General features: G+C 39.8%; 1 protein-coding gene across 2 annotated transcripts in view; it reads left to right on the top strand.

Annotated features, from left to right (window-relative positions):
- The first annotated feature begins 15,539 nt into the window (after positions 1 to 15,539).
- TNC (tenascin C) overlaps positions 15,540 to 25,482 on the top strand; it is a 120,526-nt gene continuing 110,583 nt past the window's right edge. The window contains exon 1 of one of the 2 annotated variants that reach the window (XM_044305418.1): positions 15,540 to 15,789. The gene's annotated coding sequence lies outside the window, so the exon portion shown is untranslated. The remainder of the gene's footprint in view (positions 15,790 to 25,482) is intronic. The other variant, XM_044305419.1, reaches the window with a different exon arrangement.

Raw genomic sequence — 25,482 nt, 5'->3', positions numbered from 1 at the left:
TGCTTCCGCTACTGGAGCAGACACTGTTTATGTACCGCTACCCAGAAGTAGGGACTCTGCACTTGTACTTCTACACAAGATTTTCAGGATTGGCTGAGATGTCCAGCCATGTCAATCAAGCGGGAGGTTGATCATCCTCAGCTTCAGGAATACCCCATAACAGGTTCAGAACTCTGTTCGAATAGACAAATCAATTCTTGCAAACCTTTCAGACATGTATTTGCTTGTGATTGGGTTGAATAGTCGTGTGTTTTTCGATTTAATACAATTTTTTATAGCTGAAAGGGTTTTTTCAATTTTAACATAAATAAAGCTTAATCACTGTATAATTGAAAAATTCTACAGCTTTCTAAGGGTCCATTCACACATCCGTAGAATGTGTCGCAACCGTTCCGCAATTATCCGGAATGGGTGTTGACCCATTTATTCTCTATGGGGCAGGAAGGGATGTAGACAGCACACAGTGTGCTGTCCGCATTCACATTTCCGGAGTGCGGCCCCGAACTTCCGGTCCGTGGCTTCCAAAAAAAAAATAGAACATGTCCTATTCTTGTCCGCAATTGCAGACAAGAATAGGTAGTTCTATGGGGATGCCGGCCGGGTGTATTGCAGAACCCCAATACACTATGGACATGTGAATAGACCCTAATATACTTTGCTTTTTAAATCCTTGCAATTTTAAAAATAATATTTTACTGCGATTGCATGAGAATAATCTTGTGTACCTTGTTCTGCTCTCAGCTGAGGCTTAGACACAGTTGTCTCCAGTTTAGGCAATGCTCTGTGACCTAAGCTGTCTGTACTCCAAATTGTTAGTGTCAGTGTTTGTTCAGCTGCTCTTGAGACACGGTTGCAAAAAAAAGTATGTGAACCCTTTGGAATTACATGGATTTATGCATTGATCAATGATTACTAATAAAATGTAGTATTGTTGTTATCTAAACTAATAACACCCAAAGAGTTGTACTGTATATGTCTTTTACTGAACACATTAAGAAAACATCCAGGAACAAACAGGAAGGGGAAAGGATCTTTACATGGGCAATGGGTTCCGGTAATTATCCGAGATTAGCGCTCATACACTTGTTTGTTCCCAATGATTACCCAGTGTACGTTTTCTGCAGATGACTTTTACGTAATAAATCTGTATTAAGAAGAACAATCGCAGTAGTGATCACTCGTTCCCATTAAGAAGAGGTTATTGCTGCCGGTAAGTTCAGATATTACCTCTGCTGACGATCAGGCAATTATTGAGAACATATGGTTTCTTCCTGATAATGGCCTGTGAATCAGCAATTCTAAAAAGATCTTACAACACTTAAATGTAATAACTTGTACATGTCATATCTTTAGACTATCTAGTCTAAATTTATGTTGTCTAAGTCTTTACCTGGTCATACATATTACATCTGTGTCGGCCAAACCCGATGATCTAATGGCATCTCACAAGTTAAATGGGGGTCTCACAAGTTGAATTTCAAAGTTTTCAGATGATATTCTACAGCTATTATGGGGGTCCTTTATTAAGACTGGCATTTTAGACACCGGTCCTTAATAACCCCTTACTCCCTCTACATAAATTCTGCATATCCACCATCGGTCTAAATCTATGCCAGCTTCATTGCTGGAGTAGATTTAGAACATTTTCTACAGGCATAGACAATTATAAATGAGGCAGGACCTGGTGGCCCACCCCCTTCTCCGCCCACGCCATGCCCCCTTTTTAGATCTGGCATGAGAGTGGGCAAAAATGTCACAGATTATAAAGTAATAATCTTTGCGCCGCAATCTGCAACAGATATACGCCAGAAAACGGTCCGTCTGTAAATGACCTCCTATGTGTCTGGCAGTGGCTTTCTCTCATCTCCCCATTCACCACATAATAAATGTTTGGTCGAGCCCTACATACATATGTATGGGAGGATGGGGAGAGATGACATTTATCTCATATGTATGCTCAGCAATGTTCCCATCCAATGACAGAAAACCCATTAAATACATAAAACCAGAAACCCCTTTAAGTGTGCCAATTAGCCCTACATGTTATCACCATGGATAGTCTGTGTCCTAGACTTTGATACAGATTGAAATACAATGTACCAAAGTTCAGCTGACCTGGCATCATATACACTTATTCTGGTTCTGGAGATAAGATGTCTTTTTGCATCCTAGTCACCTTGTCTTCCCTCCTTTAGAGCTCGTCGTATATTCCCAGTACCCTTACGTTACAGTAGATATTGTGTATGTTAAATTGTTTCATTCTTTTGTAACTCTCTTTGCAGAGGACCTTGTCACCTCTCCTGAGATGTCTGGACTAGCTATTCTGGAGCATCTATACTTATGACTCTATGTTGTGCCATTCCTCTGTTAATGCTTTCAGAAGTTTCTGAATGACTTGCCAACATCTAGTGTTACAATTGTCTTTGGACAGTCTGACGCCGGCAGCTCTGATTGGAAAGTGTCAGACACCCCCCCATCTAGTAACACCCAGTTGGACCTGCTGGCAATTCATTCAGAAACATCTAGAAGGAATAACAGAGGAATAGCACAATGTAAAGTGACATGAATAGCTGATCCAGAATTGCTATCACATGGGGAATGCAAGTAGTTACTAAAACATACATGTGAGGGTAGGTGACGGGTCCTGTTTACTGGAAATATAATGTGTTTATGCAGTGATTAGAAGACCATAAAGCAACATATCGAATCCTTGCTGACACACGTGCAAGTTGCCGTATCTGTAAATCCTTTATTAGCACTTAGAAAGTTACTTTGGTTCTTACTCATCAACTTCTCATTCTCATCTCATACTTCTATCAAGAAATGACATGTTGAGAATCCTTTGTTTTCAAAACGGCTTCTATACGACATCTCCAATACAGACTTATACTCTGACAGATTCAATCAGTCCTGTACATTTAACTGCTTAGTCCCAGACGGCTTGACAAGTTTCCATTGTCTGGATGTTCCATGAAATCCACATTTTTCTTCCCTTCTAATCAGTTATAAAGAGATGCTGACAGTTCAGCTTATAGATACCTCTCCACAAACCAGCCGGCTATAAAGCAAATTCCTAGATTTCCTGACTGCATGTTCTTTTGAGTGGAAACTGGTTACATGCTATGTACTTCATCATCGTATCCTCTATAGAGCAGACAGAGGTTTTTCCTCTTTTTTTTTTTTTTTCTCTGCCAAAGAAAATCCTTATGTTTTTAACAGGTGGGGATATACAGTATATAGTACATGAAAACCATCTATACCTCTGTCATGTGGCTTTGTCACTATGAATATTAAATGCTTAAGTAACATTTAAACTAAAAGTATTATTTAGGGTATAGTGGAAATATCATATTCTGAAAGTGCAGTTTATGTATTATCACTAATATATATATATATATATATATATATATATATATATATACACTTAAGCTACATATACCAGAATATGATGCATTCACTGAGATGTTCATTCACAAGACACACCTGGGGCCAACCACAAAGACGCTTAGATATTGTGAGTGTGGCTCCGGACGTCTGCCAGTCACACATCAAATAGCAGAATATCTGCTGATGTAGGCAAAAGCTGAAGGAACATACTGTGTGTAATAGACCTATGTATACATCAAGAAGGAGTCACAAAAATTGTACTAGGCATGATTATGATTGGGTGGTGGAGAAATCTAAAGAAGGTAAACCGAAGAAAATGTGAGATCTAACACAAAGGTTCAGACAGCAACCGCTTACCAAATATCAATTACAACCGGGTGAATCTTTGAAAACAATATAGTCAAATTCTATACATTTGAGGTTTATAATCATATTTGTGAGGAATTGGAGTTCTGAGGAATCAAGAGGTCTCAAAAATGTTGCGAGATAAAAATTGGTAATAGCAGACAAAGGTGAAAGGAAGTGGCACCAGTACCATCTTGTTTGTTGTGTCACGTTTTAATATCCATCATCGGCTGTGTGTTTTAGGTCATTGTCTTGTTCAAAGGTGAACCTATAGGCCAGTTTTAGATCCAGAACACTCTGGATCAGGTTTTTATTAAGAATAGCCCTATACTTTGCTTCATTCAGCTTTCCCTCAAACCTGACCAGTCTGCCTGTCCAGATTCTGAAAATCACCACCACAGCACTTTAGGAATGGTACTGGGCAGAAGATGAGCAGTATCTGCATGCCCCCTGACATGACACTTAGAATTGATGTAAAAAAGTATGATCTTGGATTCATCAGACCAGAGAATCTTGTTTCTCACCATCTGATGCAAATGCAAATTCCAGGTGGGTTTCATGTGTCTTTAACCAAGGAGATGTTACACTGATGACTCATGTCTGCCGCTATCTTACTTTCCTGGGCAGGGGTCGCTCCGCTCACTTTGTATACGGTATATTGGGACTAGTACTCAATGAACTTCCTAACAGCACTACTGGAGTTAATCCTTCCCCTTTCTCTCTGTCCAGCAGCTGAATAAGGTGCTGATCAGCCTCAGAGTGTCCCATCTCCTTGCTTGAGCTTCAAGTTTTTTTGGTGTCTAGTAACCAGCGAAGGTGTGATCTTTTGTCTGACCACCCCTGGTACTGTACCTAGTCTGACTATCAATTCAGCTCCTTGCAGCTTGCCTTTACTCTGAAATTGCAATATGGATAACTCACGTACTCAGCCTACCCTATCCTTGGAATTGCTATCTGGAATAAGCAGGTACTTTGCCTGCCCTGACTTTGAACTGTTTTCAGATTATGCCTTTTGCCTGATCCCTTGGTGATTTGCACTAGTGACTTTGACCCCCATAGGTCGGCAGCCAACTACACCAGAACTACTCCAGGAGGTAGAAGCCTGGTTGATTTCCTGCACTGAAGTCCAGATCCTTTTATAGCAGTAATTTTTTTTTATTATTTATTTATTTTAAGTTTCATTATATTCGTGCAGGCATTTAGGGATTGTCCCTTTTTTTTTTTTTTAGAAACCAGTTTCTATTTACTGTTTGTAATTGGGCATCTCAGTGCATTATAGCTATGTTACTGACCATGTACATTGCTGCAAGATAAAGGGTAGATAGGGTACAGCAGAATCATAAGCATTTCACATCAGTAACGCAAATCATACTTATGTTATTGAAGGCAACTGTATCACAGGGTCTAGTTCAAAAGACGTCTGCATCACTGCAAAAAAATTGCAGTCACACCTGAGTTTTAGTGAACGTGTGTTATTCTTTTTTTTTTAAAAATCAATAATTTTACTGTAATAAAAATAATAATACCACGGCAATTATAAAGCTATTACTTTAGCCAAGTTATTGAACACGGACATTGGTGCAAGATAAGGGTTGGATAGGGTACAGCAGTAGCATACTGATTTCAAATCAGTGACACAAATTATAACTGTGTTAGGCTAGTTTCACACTAGTGCTAAACAGTTCTGGCAGGCTGTCCTGGTAGAGAAACAGCCTGCAGGAGTTCACCATTTCTGGCATAGCCGGATACTATCTTTTCTTATTATACCTGGTCCTATTATAATCAATGGTATTCGGTAGGAATCCGGCCTGTTTCCAACATTAGTGCCGGAATTCATCCAGACAAAAAACGCTGCTTGCACTAATTAATACCATAAAAACAGACTGGATTCCTGCTGGGTCCCATTATAGTGAATGGGTCCTGATGGTGCCCTAGCAGTTTCCAGCTGTGGTAAATGCAATAAACTCCAGCAGACTGTTCCTCTACTGGACAGTTTAGCGCTACTGTGAAACTAGCCTTACTGTAGGCAACTACATCACAGCATCTAGTTCAAAAGATGTCTGGCATCACTACAAAAAAACTGTCACAAAAAATTGCATTGTCACACAAGTGATTTAGTAAAGGGCCAGTATTACTTCTTCAGAGTGTGTAGTTTAAACATGTTTTACTACACAAATTGCATTATTACCATTGAAAATTGTCAATACCAGTAGACAGTGTGCTTGTAAAAGGGGAGAAATTCCAGACATTTAATTCCCCCGTTCTTTAAATTACAGGGAAAAAAAACTTGCAATGTTGCTAGTATTATTTAATAATCAGTTTGTACCAAACCTGTGACTTTTCATAGGTCTCATAATAAAATGTCTGGAAAATGGAAGAGTGCAAAATTAAAGACCCATGCCTTGTTCTCCCATAGTCAGAATGTTGGTAGTAGCAGCACCAGCCATCCAGCCAGTAGTAATAGTGACACTTGTAGCCACTGTGGTGGTGATAGGATAAATTGTAGCAAGAGTGGCAGTCAGGGCAAATACAGAGCAGGGGATAGGGAGGTGGGCCAAGGAACCCATAATGGCGTATCACAGTCTGATCAAAGTGGCAGGGAGGGTGAGGACTATGATGATGATTGTGTTTTGGACAGGACCTGGGAGCTGTATCTGGTTGCTGAGGATGAGATTACATCAGAGGAGGAGGCTGGTGGAAGCGACAGCAATAAATAGCAGATGCAAAGTACAGCCAGAACCTCCCAAAAAAACTTGCAGAGCCAGATCTACTTCTACTGTGGTCTGGTCGGGAACTGGTGATGCCACTGATAATGACGGAGCTGGCTCCAAACGTGCCAGACCTAGGACAAGCTCGGCTGCCTCTAGCTCTGTTCAAGCAGCTCCCTTATGGCAGTTTTTCTCCACAAAGCAAGCACACAAATTCACAGCTATGTGCAAGATCTGCAAGATTAAAATAAGCTACGGGCATTTACACACAATCATAGGTACCAGGACTCTACTATAGAACATGAGGCGGCATGACCGAATCCAGTGTGAAAATAAAACTGGGCAGCATTTGGAATCAGAACAAATGTGCCCTCCTTCTCATAGTTTTCTATGTGGCAACCAGCCGCATCCCCAAGCAGTACAGTGTTCTTGTCATCATCATCAGCTGATTCTTCTCCTGCTCAGACTCCACCTCTTCCTTGTTATCCACTCCATCGTGAGACATTCATAATGGGATGTGTGGCCATGAGCAAACTATTCTTGACCAGAAATTAGCTTTTGTGAATGCTGAACCTCCACCTGGCTAAGTTGCTGGAGGTGCAGTTGCTACAGTACGACCTAGTTGTGGTAAATGTGGCACACTTCCGCTCCTTCACCCAATTTTAATTCTGTTCTCTAGTAGTCATTATCAGACTCTTCCTCCTCTTCTCTGTGGTCAGTGATAAATAATGAAATATGTGGCCAGAAAACAATTCTACGAGCTCAGCAACCTGGTTGTAAACAAGCTGAACTTTAACCTGGCCAAGTTGCTGGCTTTGCAGTTGCGTGCCTTTACCAAAATTTTTTTTTTTTGGGACTGTATTTTGTCACATGCCGTTTGTTGGACTTCTGCTCAGGCAGGCATGAGTAAAAATTGCCTTATTATTCCACATACAGCCAGGTCCATAAATATTGGGACATCGACACAATTCTAACATTTTTGGCTCTATATACCACCAGAATGGATTTGAAATGAAACTAACAAGATGTGCTTTAACTGCAGACTGTCGGCTTTAATTTGAGGGTATTTACATCCAAATAAGGTGAACGGTGTAGGAATTACAACAGTTTGCATATGTGCCTCCCACTTATTAAGGGACCAAAAGAAATGGGACTGTTGGATTCTCAGCTGCTCCATGGTCAGGTGTGTGTTATTCCCTCATTATCCCAATTACAATTAGCAGATAAAAGGTCCAGAGTTAATTTCAAGTGTGCTATTTGCATTTGGAATCTGTTGCTGTCAACTCTCAAGATGAGATCCAAAGAGCTGTCACTATCAGTGAAGCAAGCCATCATTAGGCTGAAAAAACTAAACAAACCTATCAGAGAGATATTAGGCCTGGCCAAAACAACTGTTTGGAACATTCTTAAAAAGAAGGAACGCACCAGTGAGCTCAGCAACACCAAAAAAACAGGAAGACCATGGAAAACAACAAATAATTATTTCCCTGGTGAAGAAAACACCCTTCACAACAGTTGGCCAGATCAAGAACATTCTTCAGGAGGTAGGTGTATGTGTGTCAAAGTCAACAATCAGGAGAAGACTTCGCCAGAGTGAATACAGAGGGTTCACTGCAAGATGTAAATTATTAGTGAGCCTCAAAAACAGGAAGGCCAAATTAGAGTTTGCCAAACAACATCTAAAAAAAACCTTCACAGTTCTGGAACAACATCCTATGGACAGATAAGACCAAGATCAACTTGTACCAGAGTGATGGGAAGAGAACAGTATGGATAATGAAAGGAACTGCTCATGATCCTAAGCATACCACCTCATCAGTGAAGCATGGTGGTGGTAGTGTCATGGCGTGGGCATGTATGGCTGCCAATGGAACTGGTTCTCTTATATTTATTGATGATGTGACTGATGACAAAAGCAGCAGGATGAATTCTGAAGTGTTTTGGCAATATTATCTGCTCATATTCAGCCAAATGCTTCAGAATTTATTGGACGGCGCTTCACAGTGCAGATGGACAATGACCCAAAGCATACTGCAAAAGCAACCAAAGAGTTTTTTAAGGGAAAGAAGTGGAATGTTATGCATTCGATTGAGCATGCATTTCACTTGCTGAAGACAAAACTGAAGGGAAAATGCCCCAAGAACAAGCAGTAACTGAAGACAGCTGCAGTAGAGGCTTGGCAGAGCATCACCAGGGATGCAACCCAGTGTCTGGTGATGTCTATGTATTCCAGACTTCAGGTTGTAATTGACTGCAAATGATTTGCAACCAAGTATTCAAAAGTGAAAGTTTGATTTATGATTATTATTCTCTTTCATTACTTTTGGTCCCTTAACAAGTGGGAGGCACATATGCAAACTGTTGTAATTCCTACACCGTTCACCTGATTTAATTTATGTAAATACCCTCAAATTAAAGCGGACAGTCTGCAGTTAAAGCACATCTTGTTTGTTTCATTTCAAATCCATTGTTGTGTTGTATAGAGCCCAATTTTTTTTTTAATGTCCCAATGTTTATGGACCTGATTGTATGTGGTGCACTTCCGCACCTTGACCCAAATTTTTATCTTCTGGGTCGTATTCTTCCACAAGCCATCACTATGACTTTTGGATAGGCAGGCTTGATTAAAAATAGACTAGATGTGGCACACTTCCACTTCTGAATCGTTGTGACACCCAAACGGACCAATGTGTCCTCCACCAGTGTCCAAAACATTACTTTTATCAAAATGAATGAGACATGGATCTGTGATGATTTTCACACTCTTCAGCTGAGGCCTATGAATAGATCTGCCTCGCTGATGGTACCCCATCATGCCACAGCCATTGTCTGCCTGCCTACCATCATGTTCTGTACCATATTGCTGCTGCCAGCATCATGATACTGTCACTAACTGTCTGCATACTATCATGATCCATGCCATACGACTGCTGTTGCCATTACTGCCACCTCCACAGCTGCTATTCCTTCTGCTAGTCCCCTACTGTCACTTTCATTACTTGCACTGCCACTACCATTACCACCACACAGTTGTCACTACAACTACTACTACCACAATCCTGTGTGCTGCTTCTGTTGCAGCCACATGCCACTATTACCTTATCCCTTCCACATCCACATTGTACTGCTAACGCTCCCAATTAAAAGGGAGAATTTTCCCAATTTGCTCAGAACAACCCACTTATTCTTGTGATAATTAACATTTGTGTTTACAGAAATATGAGCAGGCATTCTGCCCCATTAAGCCAGAATTTTTGGATGCTTGCTCACAACAAGCTACTGTCTTCTTCTCATAACACTCTATGGGCCAGATTTATCATTAGCTCAAGTCAAAATAATGGAGTGAAAAAGTTGCAAATTTTTGCGCAATCACTAAAACTGAAAGTGGGCGTGTTTTATTATGTAAATTAATCTCTAGACAGATTTACTATTGCGACTATTTAAAAAGTCGCAAAAAAGTCGCAAAAAAATGCGCAATTTCACTCCAGTGAGGACCATGCTTATCTTATGAGACTTTTTAATAGAACATGCGAATTTTTCGTAAAGACGTTCGATTTTTTCATAAAGATGTGCGACTTTTGTAAAGCTGCTTACTTACTGACTGATAAACTGCTACCGTCAAACCAGATTTATTACAGTCTTAAAGGGCCGTTCATAAATCTGACTTGGCTAAAACTGACTTTAGCCATATGTGAAAGTGGAGTGAGCTGTCAGAGTCATGATAAATCTGGCCCTATGTGTTTGGACACCATCTACCCCGAATAAGAGACAATTTTGGGAAGCTTTATAATATGAAAAAGCATAACACCTTATTTGTTAACACCGTGAAACATGCATTTACCGCTAGCTATTTATGTCGGTGAGACTCTGACATTATTTGCTATTGCTGTCATTGTGTTCAAGAGCTTAGGGAGATGTAAATGCAAGGGGAATGTAAGAATTTGTAAAAAATAATTACAAAACGAGAAAACATATTTTCATAAAAGTCCTAGAAGACTAGAGGGTATTATATGCATATTTTCTGGGCAATTGGAGCAACTTTGATTTGTGTAGACTCAATTGGGACATAAATCTAAATTCAAAGAATAGGATGTGAAACTAATATCAAGAAACCCACTCAGCTCTAATATATATGACTCGATAGTTTATATAAAGCAAATATACCGGTATACAAAAGATCAGCAATATATTTATTATATAACAGGTAACTGCTTTCCCATCCCTGCTGTTCTCTCTTTCCTGCTCCCACGTCAACATACAAAAAATGCTTAGAGATTCATCTTAGTCACTGATTAGCCTTTACAGGCATTTTCTGCGTATAGAATATGGACCAGTGAAAGTGACAAAGGCTTCTTTTTTGTAACCTACACTGAACCATACGTAAAAAAAAGTTATACTGCTAAACAATCCCTTTAATTCTCTTCTTTCCTTTTATTAAGTAATGATGACAGTCAGATGGACTGAATAACTGTTGGAGCTGAGAAAATAGATCTAAGCATAACATATTTTAGGATTTCGATTGTCATGATCCAGGCCAAACATTACTGATATAATATATTGACTAAGTCCATGTAGTGTAAATATTGAACTGAGAACTAGTATGTCTGCTTTTATAAAATGTACATCATACTCAAAATACAAAAAAATACAAAAACACAATCTGCTAACTAAATTCTAATTGTTGGAGTCAAACGAAAATCTTGTAGGGCACAAACATGGGTCATCTTTAACGCGGGGCAAAAGGGGCAGCTGCCCCGGACCCAGTTGCTCATGGAGGGCCCAAGGCAACTGCCTCTTGAGCCCCGCTGGCCACTGGAGGACCTTTCATGGGTCCATACTTTATTAACTAAGTAGCAGGACATGTAGGGCATACATGGGGGATGTCCCTGCACTTGCTATTATTTCTGGGCGCCGCTCTGTTGCACCGCTGTGGCCCCCATTACATTATTGAAAAAATAAAAATAAAAAAAATGGCAAAAAATTATATTTTACATTCTTGGATCTTAACAAGGTTCTAAGTAGAGCTTTAACATGCAACAAGAAGATTTGAGCAGTCAATTAATTGAAAATAACGAAAAACTGAAACAGACTGTTTTTCAGCTCATCCAAATTTTAGGACCACATGCCTTTAAAAGGCAAAATCTGTGCAAAGATGTGGATTCATTGTCATTTTCTGTCAGGTAGTCACACGTTGTGATGGCAAAGGCAAAAAAAACTCCCTTTTTGAACGTGGTCAGGTTGTTAAACTGCGAAAGCAGGGTCTCTCACAGCGCGCCATCGTTGCTGAGGTGGGACGCAGTAGGACAGTCATTTGGAATTTCTCTTAAATGATCCTGAGGGTTATGGAACAAAAAGGTTAAGTGGAAGACCCCAAAAATGTTTATCAGCACTGAGCCAGAGGATCCAATTGACTGTCCGTCAAGACACTGGACGATCCTCAACCCAAATTAGGACCCTTACTGGTGCTGACTGCAGCCCAATAACCATCAGACGGCATCTGAGACTGAAGGGCTTCAAAAACAAAAAACATCTTCAAAGACCTCGTCTCCTTAAACGCCACAGTACTGCTTGTTTGGACTTTGCAAGAGAGCACCAAACATGGGACATTCAAAGGTGGAAGAAAGTTTTATTCTCTGATGAGAATTTTTTTTACCTTGATGGTCCTGATAGTTTCCAACTTTACTGGCATGACAAGCAGATTCCACCTGAGATGTTTTCTACGCGCCACAGTGGAGGGGGCGCCATAATCGGTCTGGGTGCTTTTTCGTTCAGTGGAACAATGGAGCCTCAGGAAGTGCAGGGGCGTCAAACGGCCGCTGGCTATGTCCTGATGTTGCAGAGAGCATTCCTCATGACTGAGGGCCCTCGTCTGTGTGGTAACGACTGGGTTTTCCAACAGGACAATGCTACAGTACACAATGCCCGCAGGACAAGGGACTTCTTCCAGGAGAATAACATGACTATTTTGGCCCATCCTGCTTGTTCCCCTGATCTAAATCTAATTGAGGACATTTGGGGATGGATGGCAAGGGAAGTTTACAAAAATGAACAACAGTTCCAGACAGTAGATGGCCTTCGTGTGGCTGTCTTCACCACTTGGAGAAATGTTCCCACTCACCTCATGAAAAAAGCTTGCATCAAGCATGCTGAAACAAATTTTTGAAGTGATAAACAATAACGGTGGAGCTATTCTTTACTGAGTTCATGTTTGGAAGTTGGATTTCTGTTTTGGGGGGAGGGGGGTTAGTTTTTTTTTTGGTAGTGTGGTCCTAAACTTTTGATCAGCTGAAAAACAGCCTGTTTCAGTTTATTCGTTGTTTTCATTAAATTGAATTCTCAAAAAATGTTTTGTCTCACTCCTATTTCTTCTTGTTGCATGTTGAAGCTCTATTTGGAACCTTGTTAACATCCAGCCATGCTAAATATGATTTTTTGCCATTTTTCAAGTGGTCTTAAACTTTTGATCATCAGGACTGTACACCACCATTGTGACTTCCTGATCTTCCAGCTCCTGCTCGACGGCTTGATCAAAGATACAACGCAATGCACGCTCCAGAAAGAAGGCGTAAGGTACGATGTCACTGATGGTGCCATAGCTGCGACAGACCAGTTTGGTGATCTCATCAAATGGCCACAGAAGTCTTTATGCGTTGCACATGGGCAGCCACTGGCGCTGGTGAAAAGAAACCAAGCTCCCCAGAACCTGTCCTGCTGCAGAGTCCATACAGGTGGTCGTTAACGGCACTTTGCTGCTGGAGAAGCCTATCAATCATATACAAGGTAGAGTTCCAGCACGTCGGGCTGTCACAAATCAGACGTCTGATGGGCAGGTGGTGTCGTTTCTGAATGTCAGCAAAGCGAGCCATGGCTGTGTAAGATCTTCTAAAATGGCCAAAGATTTTCCTGGCCTGCCGCAAGATGTCCTAAATCCCGGGGTATTTGGCAACGAATCGCTGCACGACTAAGTTCAGGACATGTGCTATGCACGGCACATGTGTAATTTGCCCTGTTTCAGCACGCTCAGCAGATTGGCACCGTTGTCGCACACCACTTTACCAACTGTCAAATTGAGCGGGGTTAGCCACTGATCGGTCTGTGACCGCAGAGCTGAAAGCAGTGCAGGACCGGTGTGGCTCTCAGTTTCCAGGCACAACAGCTGCAGTACATCATGGCAACGTCTCACCTGGCACGTCAAAAACTGTAGGTTCTGGGGAGCTTGGGGGGTGCAGCGGAAGAGGTGGTAACAGTGGAAAAGGAGGAGTCAGCCAAGGAGGAGACAGAGGATGGAGTAGGAGGAGGAGGAGAAGAGGCAGGCCTGCATGCAATCCATGGCGATAACACCAAATCCACACGGGTGCCACGGGTTGCATGCTTGACAGCTGTCAGAAGGTTTACCCAGTGGACAGTAAAAGTTATGTACCTTCATCAGACATCAGATCAGACATAAAATAAATAAAAAGACTTACTGCTCCTGCTTTAGATGGAGCCATCACTTGGAAGATCCAGTGTGCTCTTCCTGCAGACCTGCACTGTGACCCGACATCGCACAGCATCAGGTCACAAAAGTGCGCTTACGTGCACAATGTCCTAACATTGCACGTAGTGCTGCACATCGAAGCCAGAAGACCAGGCAATGGTCAGTACAGCCAGCACAGGGTGGGCTATATTCGCTGCTCCTTGATCCTACTGTGTACTAATGAGCACTTCCATAATGGAGGCACTCGTTAGTATTTGCTTCATAAGATGCACTGCCATTTTTACCACAATTTTTTGGGGGAAACATGCATTTAGATTGTAAGCCCTCATGGGCAGGGTCCTCTCTCTTCTTTACCAGTTTGTAACTTGTCTTGTTCATGCTTAGTGCAATTGTTTGTATTATGTATGTATACCCTGATATGTACAGCGAATGAATGTCGCTTTAGTAATAAATAATAATAAGTTATGGAGCAAAAATACTCTATATGTCATTGACCTGACTGGTTATTGTCCCCATATCATCCTGTGGAAGCCCCTAGGGGCTTAGGATATATTATTGGGCAGTATTAATATTGATTAATATTGGTTCAAATTGTTATATATATTTAATGATCTGCTATGTGGTAAAAGAATGGAAGGGCAGCTCTTCATAGAACTATATGTCTCAGCCTGTCCTGCTGTTCGTTCTATGAAAGCCAGATGGTTGAGGTTTTCACTGGCTACAGCATATCTGCCAAATTCTACAAAGTAATCATACAGAAAATTTTGCACAAGAGATTTTCTCTGTTAAGTGATATACACTAATAGTTTGTCTATGTTGAGTTTTCAGCTTGAACTCCATCAAAGAAAACAATGTAAGCATACTCTAGGTATTACCAATGTCAGACAAAGGGATGAATAGTAGCTCCGACACTCCCACTGCTACTGGTAAAACATCCATGGAGAACAGATTGTGAGACAATGAGTAAAAGGGGTAACAATCAGACATTACACGACTGCACATCATTGACTCTGTATTGCTCGAGAGAGAGAGAGAGAGCGCCAGCAAGAACCCATCTGTCCTTGCATTACGTTAGTAAGTAGGGACTATGTACTGTATACAGAACCAATGGAATGCCAATTAAAAGTTTACAAAGCGGTCCAAAAAAATTGTATGCCTTATATAAAGAAGCCAGAGAAGATTAACTACCTACCAAAGTTTACTATACTTTATATCATGTCAAACCATTTTGGAAATTGGTTCTAAAAAGGTGTGGGGTATAAATGCAGAACATAGCAGCTGTCCTCTCATTCCAAGACAAACTTTTTTTCCCTGGATGATTTCATAGTAGGGCATAAAGAATATCATAAATGATTACAGGAACAAAGAAAAGGGGGGGGGGGGGGATTTCAGGAAAACACACAAAAACTCTAACAGATGCAAAATGCCTTAGTGATTTGATCAAGAAAATGTATTTCTTCCCTGTGTCACTATTCCACAGCTGAGTCATTTACATTTCTTAAATGAAACTTCATTTGATGTATCCTTACATGGTAAGCTGCAAATACCTTTTGCATGTCTGTCCCACACTAGAAAGCTTGAGCAGCTCCAACTAGAAGCTGTTCCTTTAATAAAGAAAGGAAAGCCTGCCTTAAGGCATCCCATTACAAAGCAATGAACGACGCACTAGGACTGGCAGCCTAACTATATAAAGCTTGAGCTGACTGCATGTGCTCAGCACTCAAGCCTCTTCCTACCCAGCATCTCACTCATTCAAGCACCTTACTCCTGTACCAAACTTTTTATCAGAGCAGTAGGAGATAAACTGGGCTTCCCTCCTGCATTCATCTAATGGCTGTGCTGAGTAGGACCTAACATCTTACAGGTTTCAAGGTAAGTCTTTTATATCATTCACAGAAATGCTTTTTATATATATATATATATATATATATATAAAAATTATCATTTATTCAATCTTTTCTCCTAAAAAATCTAGACAAAAAGTACAATATTTTTTAAACGATTCGTTTTTTATTTTTGGTTATATTGTAATATTGAATATTTATGGAATATTTTCTGTCTTTTTTGTTCATTTCTGCATGTTTTACGGATTAATGTAATTCTTTTCGTCTACCTACATATCAATTAAAGCAAGCTATTATTATAGAATCCATAAACAACGGAAAATTCATGTCTTAAACTTGCGCAGCTGCATTTTCCGCTTTCTTTTCTATTGTGATGTTGTATAATACATACCTGTGACATGTCTGTGGTGTGCTTAAAGTCTTGTGGAAATAAGTTTAATTAAAACAGCTTGACTTAAGCTTTAAGAGAAGAACATTATTCCTTAGTTGTATGCTCACCAGAAAGCCTTTTACTGAAACAGGAGGGTGGCACTAATGCCTCTTCCAAGGCTGGCATTTAGATAAAGAGATCAGTCTCACTAGGGAGTGTAGTTGATAAATGGCATTGGCATAATTGGGTGTACGTGAATGACATTTTCCAAATGAAATCTCTTCACTCACCCTCTCCATCATTGAACTTTAATTCCAGGGTGGTTCATGGGCTAGTCAGTACAAATATGGCTAATTACTTTTTGTTCTGTTTCCTACATAAAAAGTTATGTCAACCATCTGAAATGTGTTAAGAAGTGAGCTGATGCTCTGTAGGTCTCCAGTGGCTTGTTTGAGCTCCATTCACTGACATGACATTTCAAAAAGCAGTTTGATGCTTTGTTCTATGAGAATTTTTCTTTTGCCCTAGCGCATGTGGAGAGATCTTTGTGCCCTCCAAGTATATTTTTGAATAAAAGTTCAGTTACTATATATTAAGTAGTTTCAAAGTGGGGAACTCTGATCTTAGAGTCTTTGGTAAGCAGTGTTTCTCTGCTGCTGTCATGGACCTGGTATAAACTTTTCTCACTGTGACTGTACAAAATGTTTCTACAAAGCTTAATAATGACTGTATACAGAATGGGATTATTTAGTCTTTGATATCCTGTGGAAGCTATAAAACTCAATGAAAATAGACATTATTATGCTTGTACAAGCAAGGCAGCAATGAGCAGAGCACCACGGGCAGACCTTTCTGAACGTCATGCATCATTCGCTCATTCAAACTTATTTTTGGAATGCTCTCCTTGTGGTCCACTTTTCTGAGTGATTCAGTTGCAGTGTTGCTTCTACTGTTAATAGCTGGCTGGTCAGTGACCTTCGTTTCTCATCTAGACTACAGCTCAATGTTCTTTACTATTACTATCATATATGAAGCCTCTTCTTCTTTCATGCCATGTGACTAAAGTTCTGGAGGTATCTCACTAAAACTTTTCTGTGATTCATCTTTTGCATGCATGCATGAGTAAAATTTTGTTCAGTTTTGTTTAATAAAAATTATGAGTTGCATGCAGTTTAATGGCAATCTGGTTGATTGGTCTAAAGAAAAATTTGAGAAGTAAAAATGTTTCTGCAAAGCATGGGTGTATCTAGTAGGAGGCTGGCAGGACATCCTGGATGCTGGGTATCAAGAGTGCCAAATAGCCACTCTACCTAAGCCACAGTATGTAGTTATGGGATGATTGTAATGGGTGAAAAAATGTATAACAACTCTGGGAAAACTGATCCAGCATTATGTATATAGGAACTTCAGTTTTGTTTCTTTACTGTTTTATCATAAAACACCTTTGGTTTGGGAGCATTGTACACAAAAGTTTTAAGCAGGGGTGTAACTAAAAGGAGGGGACTGGCATGGCATGTGCCTCAGGGGCTGGGTAGCAAGGGAGGTATCAACAAGCCACTATTTTACCCAGAGTATTTAAAAACAGGGCTAAGGCAACAAAACATGAAGAAAAGTCTATCAAGTGTATTAAGTAAAGGAAAAATTATCAATTCTTTACATTACTGATTTGAAAAATGACCTGTTCGCTCTCCTGTGTGAGTAAATACTTGCATTCCCCATCATACAATAATTCTGGAGCATCTTTTCTTACAACTCTTGGGTTGAGCTATTATTTCTTCTAGAAATTTTTGAATATGAGAACAACTGGGTTTTACCAGTTGAAGGTGCATCCTTACACCCTCTGAGACTGCCCAACCATTGCCAGGCTGTGTAGGGACACGCCCTTTGACAAGTGGAGCAGTAAGATCCAGTGGACAATTTATTCATGACTCTCCAGGTGGAATAACAGAGGAATGGCACAAGGCAGAGTTGTACTAATAATAATGTGTCTCACAACTATCATTTGATTAGGAAAACAGGTATGTATTAAAATCAACATGTCAGTAGTGTGTCCTTCTAAAGACATTCTCTGACTACTTCTATTCCAAAAAATAATCATGGTTGATGTCTCAGGTAGGAAGATAGAAAGCTATAGTCTGGTAATGTCACCCCTAATTTCCACTTTTCTGTGTTTAGTTCAGTGTTTTAAGATAAAGACCTAAGTTAAGTAAGATTGATTAATTGCCCGGCATGTGTTCCTGACAACCCAGTTAAAAATACTGTGGTTGGTAGAAAGTGTTTTACTAGCAATGAGACTGTCAGACATGAAAGTACACCATTTATAGAGTTGTCATTCTTACATTTCCTTTTAGTTCAACATATTCTAGAATGAATTGATGCAAAATGGCAATGAAAGAACAAAATGATTTAGCAATATTTCGTTGGGAGTTGTTTATGCTATATGTGTCTATATGTGTCCACCCAGTGGCTGTGAAATGTTCAGTTTTACTAGAATTTTGCAATAATGCAGTGAATTTTGTGTCATGAAAAACTGAAGTCCAATTAAATTATTGAGGAGTGTTAAAAAATAGTTTTCCTACTAACCTAATTTATAATAATCTATAATATAGGTCCCCAACCTATGGTTCTCCAGCTGTTGTAAAACGTGTATATCGCAGTCACTATAGTTTTGCAACAACTGGAGATCCACAGGTTGGACCTCACTGGTCTATAGTATAAATCTTAATGACTATATGTGATTGGAACTGCTGCAGTGTTAAGGTGACCATACACATTTGTCTAAAGTTTATCACAATCATTCACCAGATCATTGCTTGTTCAACTGCTGTATGAGCATCAACCAACTGATAGCTCTAGTCTGAGGATATTTTCTGATGGCAACGAGAACAATGCTGCAGATTGGGTGCAGGGATTTCCTGACCTACTTGCCCAGGATTCTCACAAAGCAGAAAAAGTAGGCCATTAAGAGGCCAATAAAATTAAGCCTTTTCCCTCCACTCTGGCAAGTAGGCATGGACAACTCTACAAGACAATAGATAGTATATATGGTTCATCAATAGCTTAACTGTATAGTTCCAGAGTGAAGAAATCATGCAGAGTTGCTCAGAAATACCTTGTGCAGTATATCTTGTATCAACTGTTGGTCTACCTTTAGCTTCTCCCCTTCTTTTATTACTTACTTCATCCTTCCTTCTCTGTCTTTCAGTTTCTTCCCCTAAAGTCAATAGTAAATAAGTCTCTAAAGGCTACTTACCAAGAGGATGACATTTCCTGCACAATTTTGTTCTATAGCTTCCATGATTTCTCCTACCCATGTGATTTTGGGCTATTTAAATACATTCATATCAAACTATACCAAAAGAGGCGTCTCCCAGAAAAAGAGAATCACTTCACTAGTGTCACCTTTTGGAAGTGGCTCCCTATTAGTCTTAGTCTGACTTACAGACAGCTGTTTCAGGGCACTTGTCCTTCATCAGTGAAGAGTAGAAGAGTAGAATGCTGGCTGGCTGAGTGAGATGCTTTGGATGCAGCTTGGGGGGGTATGGTAAGGGCTCTCCTTAAGGATGCCAGTTGTGTATGGAGACTTAGTGGCAATTATCCTTGGAAAAATAATATGCAAATACAGTAAGTATCTACCAGGAGGAGAGAAGCATCTAACTAGCGCTTAGTGATTTTATCTTGTCATGTCCCACAGCTTTAACTCATAGGGAGGCACTTCCAAAAGGTGGAGCTAGAGAGACAGTTTTCCATGGGAAACACCTCTTTATTTATTATCCCCACTGCTGCCTTGCTTGTACAAGCATAATAATGTCTATAGCACTCACATATTCCATAGCGCTTTACAGACATTAGCATCAACCTGTCCCCAATAGGGCTCACAATCTAAGTTCCCTATTATTATGTATGTGGAGTGTGAGAGGAAACTGGACTACCCGCAGGAAACCCATAAAGACACTGTGAGGACATACAAATGCTGTCCTTGGTCAGATTCTAATCCAGTACCTCAGCACTGCAAGGCACCATTGCTAACCACTGAGCTACTTTGCCTATTATTTTACCATAGAGCATTGCCACTAAGTCTCTACACATAGCTGGTCTCCTTAAGGAGAGCTAGTACCCCCCTAAGCTGCATCCAAGGAATCTCACTCAGCCAGCTAGAATAATACTCTGTACTGATGAAGGGAAAACACACTGAAACAGCTGTCTCTGGATGCATATTTGGCTTGGCTATTTTCCTTTGGCATGTTCCAAGGCTTGTTTAAAAGTTAGAATTTGATTCATTCAAGGAGCTGCTTCAAAAAGGTAGCACTAGTAAGACAGTTCTCTTTTGCTGGGAAATATCTCTTTGCAAACTATACAACTCAACATTATGTTTACCAGAAGAGTTTAATTATGGATGAAAACATATTGGAATAATATGGAAATATGTATTTCGACTCTACTGTATCAAGAAAAATGGTCAGAATTAAATTCTTTAGATATGTTACAGATACTGACTGTATTAAAGGGGTTGTCTCATTATAATATATTGCCCCCATATCCACAGGATAGGGGATAAGTATCTGATGATTGATCCATGGGGGTTTGCTATTTGGGGCCCCCACTGATCACATGCTTAGGGGGCTATGTTCTCCTGTTTCAGTGCAGTGGTGGGCACACATGCACACTGTTGCTCCATTCAACTCTATGGGGCTGCTAGAGATAGCTTAATCCTTGTATTCAGCTATCTCCAGGAGTCCCATGAAGTTCAATGAGGCAGCAGTGAGCAAGAGTGGCCACTGCTACATTCAAATGGTTTAATAAAATCTCCCATTTTAGTGATTCGCGGGGGTTGCAGTGGTCGAATCAGACATTTATCCCTTATCTTGTGGACAGGGGAAAAGTTGGTGTAATAGACTAGAATAGAGGGGCAGCGGCACCCTTCGGGCTCCTGACAGCCATTGACTGCAATGGACCATCCATGTGGTTCCCTGAGTCTGATTACTTTGGATATGCATTCCTTGTCTTCTTGGCAAAAGAAAATGATGGGCATCCTATAAACAGATAATCAAGAAGACATAGGAAGGGGAGGGGATTTATCATGAGGGGAATATTTGAAGTCACTTTTAAAATAGCTAACCACACCCACATTAAAAAAAGTGGAGTGAGTGGTCTAAAATGCAAAAGGTTACAAAACTTTTGCGTGAGTACAAAAAGTTGGAATAGCATCTTTTGAATTGCAACTTTTTAAAGCCAGAATTCTGAAGTGCAAGCATGAAAAATCAAGGTCATACAGTACAGTTAAAACAATGATTGGCTCTCCTCACTTGCCTATGAATACTTAAGTGGATAACCTATAAACTATTATCAAAGTTATCTAAGCAAAATCGTATCACGTTGGTAAACGATCTATATAAAACTCCACCAAGAATCTTCATGTAATCTCTATACAGCGCTATGAAATATGTTAGTGCTACATAAATGAGCTAAAATACCAGACAAAGCCAAAAGGCAAGAGTGGCACTATTTCATGAATTCATCATCCTTACATATAGGTGTGAAAGATTTTGGAGACTTTGGATACTTGAAGAGTGTGAAATAAAGTAGAAAATCACGGGGTTAAACATTTTTAAGGATTTTCCCGTCAGTAACTACATTACACACTCCATCAGTAACACCAATAAACGTCATTAAACTGTGAAAGCAAACGTAGACACAGAAACAGAGACATACTGCTTCTAAGACATTTTTTTTACCTGGAGAAAGAATACATTTTCGACCTAAGCCCTGTAGCTGAATATTTTGGCCAAGGCAGAGTAGCTAGTTGACACCCTCCTGGCACCAAACACCTGGGTCTCATGCCTCATAAGCTGCACTGAAAGAAGTTAAGCTAGTTTGAAAGTTCTAAATGTGTTTTCCACTTATGAAATGAACATACACAGTTAATTAAAAGGAAGAAATAATTACAAGTCGAATGTACAGAACTACATGTTTTCTTTGTCATAGCTCAACTACTGCGTGCAATTACTGTAGGGCGTATCTGAGAGATTTAGACACTACTATTAAAAAAGCTTACAACCTATCCATACTTTGTATAAAGTCTTTCATCAGTTTCCCAAGACTCATCTTCTCTACTACTGTTCTAGAGAACATTGCGTAAAAATTTGATTAGTCCCACAAGTGTCTACAAGTCGTATCCCTAAGGCATCAAAAGCAGAAGTAACTTTGTTTGAACAGCTGATCCACCTTCCTTTTAGGAGCTTGGTTTGTAAGACCAGCAAATACAGTAGCACAGAGTTACAGACACGTAATCTTCCTTTATGTATCCAATTTCTCTTTTGCTAAATTTGTCAGAAATCTCTTTGACATGGAGAACAAGTGTTTATATGTTCAGCTTAGAACCTTAACGTTCAAGGAGAGTGACATTACACATGTTTGTACAGTCATTTTCTGCTATAATGTCTGTCTGTATCGGCTGTAATAACCATTTCTGACATCCATTTAAAAGAAGAATGAACTTCTGGGGAAAAAAAAAGAATAAACTGAATGGGAATTCCATAAAACATGTGTCTGCCATTGGACGCAAAGCAGTAAGTGAAAATGGAAAGAGTTATTTAACAGACGAAGCTTAAATACTTGGAAGGAAACCCCAGTTTCTGGGCGTGTGATGTCTTTGGCCTGGTGGCACCTTCTAAAAATTCCTTCTTTTTCCTATGCAGTAAGCAGAAGGTGTGCCCGTTACAGGGATGCCCACAATGTTACAATTTCAGTTTTGGCTAGGAGGACACAACTACCTGATTCAACAGATTCTTTTTCATTCATGATTTTTGTTCTTCTTTTTTAAGGACAAGTTTGCTGTGTCAGAAAGTGTTTGCATGCTTTCCACTTTAAATAAGACAGATCTTCCAAGACAGATTTTCCATTAGGCACTCAGGGCCTGTAGATATGAACACTTCTGTTAGAAGGGTGCTGAGTGCCAGTTACCATCAACTCCTGACATAAATGGCCATAGGCCACTTCTGTTGGGCAGAGAGAGTACATAGGGACTATCCAGTAACAATGGTTGTAAATTTTGCAGCGATTCACTCAAACTGCTACAGGCAGAAATAATAAAATGTATAGAGTTCTGGAAGCTTTTGGGAGTTGTTATTAGGGGAGAAGAAAGACTGTTGTAATTACTGGGAGGAGAGACAAGTCCGTGCTATTACGACAAAGCAGAATTAGCTTTATTGTTCACAGAAAGGAATTCCCGTGTTAAGAAGGGTTAAAGGGGTGTGCCAGGATTTTAATATTGATGGCATATCCTCAGGATATACCATCAATCTGTGATTGGCTAGGGTCTCACCCTCACCCTCTTGCTGATCAACTGCTTCAGAGTAGCTATTGAGTTGGAAGTTGGAGCTGAAACTATGCATCTAAGGCCAATGAAACACTGCTACCATTGAATTGAATGGGAATAGCCACTGTAGTTACTACTCTTGTCCACTGCTGTATAATTTTAGCACCTGAGCTACCCTAAAACAGCTGATTGGCAGAGGTGCGGGGTGCCAGACTACCATCAGATATTGATAGCCTATCCAGAGGATAGGTCATTAATATAAAAATGTTGCAATAACCTTTTAAGGGGCAGTACTGTATTTTCAAGCAGGGAGATGGGCAAAGTGGAGTAGATGGGTGGGCCCTATAACTACTATGTTGCAGCTTCTGTAACATGAACACGAAGCAACCAGATGTTCTTTGCCTATAGAGTCCTTACATGAAAAGTGACCTAATGCATAAAGTAAAAGCAACATCAGATATAAATTAATAGTTCTATAAAAATCCATATGTCTTGCTACAACATGTATATGAATTTTGCATGTATGTTTGTTGAGCTGATCAGTTAAAAGTACTGTTCCTTGTTCTTAGCTATCAAAACACAAATAAAGGAAGTCTTGATCCAGCAGGAGTATTACCTTTGAACAGTAAGAGGATCATTTTCCATATTAGAAAATTACAATTGTGGTAATTGAGACCAAATTGGTGTACAAATAGATTTTTGCTCTTGATTCACAGCAAGATACCTTTAAATATGATTGGTTCCTCCTATAAGGTACTGCAACAAAGCAGATATGGATCCGTTGTGTCACTTGAACAGATTTGGCTTGGACTACACCTAAGGGTGTTATCTTATCCTTTAGCCTCTGCATATGGATTTTGATTCCGTTGTAGAGGAATAGTGATGAGCGGGAGGGGCAATATTTGAATTTGGGATATTTTGTGAATATTTTATATAATATTCATTGAATATTTGCAAATTCGAATATTCGCTATATTCTACATTCTTGTTTTTAACTAGAAAATTGGCAAGGTAATGATCGCGAATATTACGCAATCAATACAGACGTGGGTCAAAAACTAATATATAGCACGAATATTCATCATTTTTTCCAACTTAACACATGATTCCTCCCTGCTTCTTGCTTGTGGGCCAATGAGTTATTGGCCTAAAAGCAATTTAAGCAGGGAGGAATCATGACTTCAGATATTCGAAAAATCAATATATAGCACTATATTCTAAATATTTGTGAATTCTCGAAATTGCAATATTTGAGATAAAAATGTGCTTTTCGAATATTCGCGCTCAACACTATAGAGGAACTAATACCTATTGGAGTAGTCTCTGTTTAATTGACCTCTAACCCAGAGGGATCAAGAGACACCAGTGAGGAGCACCAAAGGATCTTGCAAAACTCTAGTAGGGACAGGTTAGAGCAGACAGGCTGAGGTCAGGTCTGGCAGCGAAGGGTAAAATACAGAAATCAGGCAGAAGTCAGTACATAGAACAAGCAAGCAAGCTAATGGCACACCTTTCCAGGACACTAGTACTTATTGCACAGTTAACCTAAATATTGGGCAAAATCAAGGTGCAAGCTGGCCTTTTAAGAGCCAGAGAAAGCATGTGCACCCTATAAGCATGAGTGTCATTACCAGCAGGAAGAAGGGCTCAACCTGAGTTGAGGGAGAACAGTGTTACTTCAGCTGCTAAGCCCACCAGGCAGGGAGAGAGTTTTTTTTTAGATTATACTTATATATACATTAAACATTTCTCTCAAATGTGGATATGGTCTTTTAAAAAAAAGTTTCTGTAACTTTAAAAAGTGTAGTCAACATTTTGCATTGCTATTTGTTAGCACTCCCATTCTGGAGTAATTAGTTTAGTCCACTTATCCATATTATTTATTTTAAATTAAAACATGATAATAAAAGCCTTCCTATACATATTACACAAAAGTTCCTTGTGGAATGGTCGATCTGTCGAAGACATTCATTGGTATGCAGCTATATCACTATCACTCACATTTGACTTTGAAGCTCCCAGAATAAAAATGC

This window comes from Bufo gargarizans, chromosome 9 (assembly GCF_014858855.1).
Source record: "Bufo gargarizans isolate SCDJY-AF-19 chromosome 9, ASM1485885v1, whole genome shotgun sequence".
Lineage (NCBI taxonomy): Eukaryota > Metazoa > Chordata > Amphibia > Anura > Bufonidae > Bufo > Bufo gargarizans.
This window is presented reverse-complemented; position numbering and strand designations above follow the sequence as displayed.